We start from the raw sequence: 327 nt of genomic DNA, 5'->3' as shown, positions 1-327 counted from the left end.
GCGTAGGTGTGTGTGTGCGTGTGTGTGTGTCTGTCTGTCTGCATGTAGTTATAAAAAAGTCTGTGTGTCATGCACTTAACGACACGCACAAAAATTTCTATTGATGAAGTTAGACTTACTTTGGTGTAATAACTAAGAAAATAACGCCATCTAGCGGAAATCTCTCTCCTACCATCGAAGTAAAAATTTCGAGATATAAACAGTTACTAAAATAAAATTAATCTGTTTATATATATATATATATATATAAGTTTGACTGAGTTCCACGTGACTTACAGTTTGATGGGCGCGAAAGACATCTGATCAGACACCAAGAGTAGGAGATGT

The sequence above is a fragment of the Octopus bimaculoides genome, chromosome 27 (assembly GCF_001194135.2).
Source record: "Octopus bimaculoides isolate UCB-OBI-ISO-001 chromosome 27, ASM119413v2, whole genome shotgun sequence".
NCBI classification, from domain to species: Eukaryota; Metazoa; Mollusca; class Cephalopoda; order Octopoda; family Octopodidae; genus Octopus; species Octopus bimaculoides.
The sequence above is the reverse complement of the archived record's forward strand: the minus strand, read 5'-3'. Positions refer to the sequence as shown.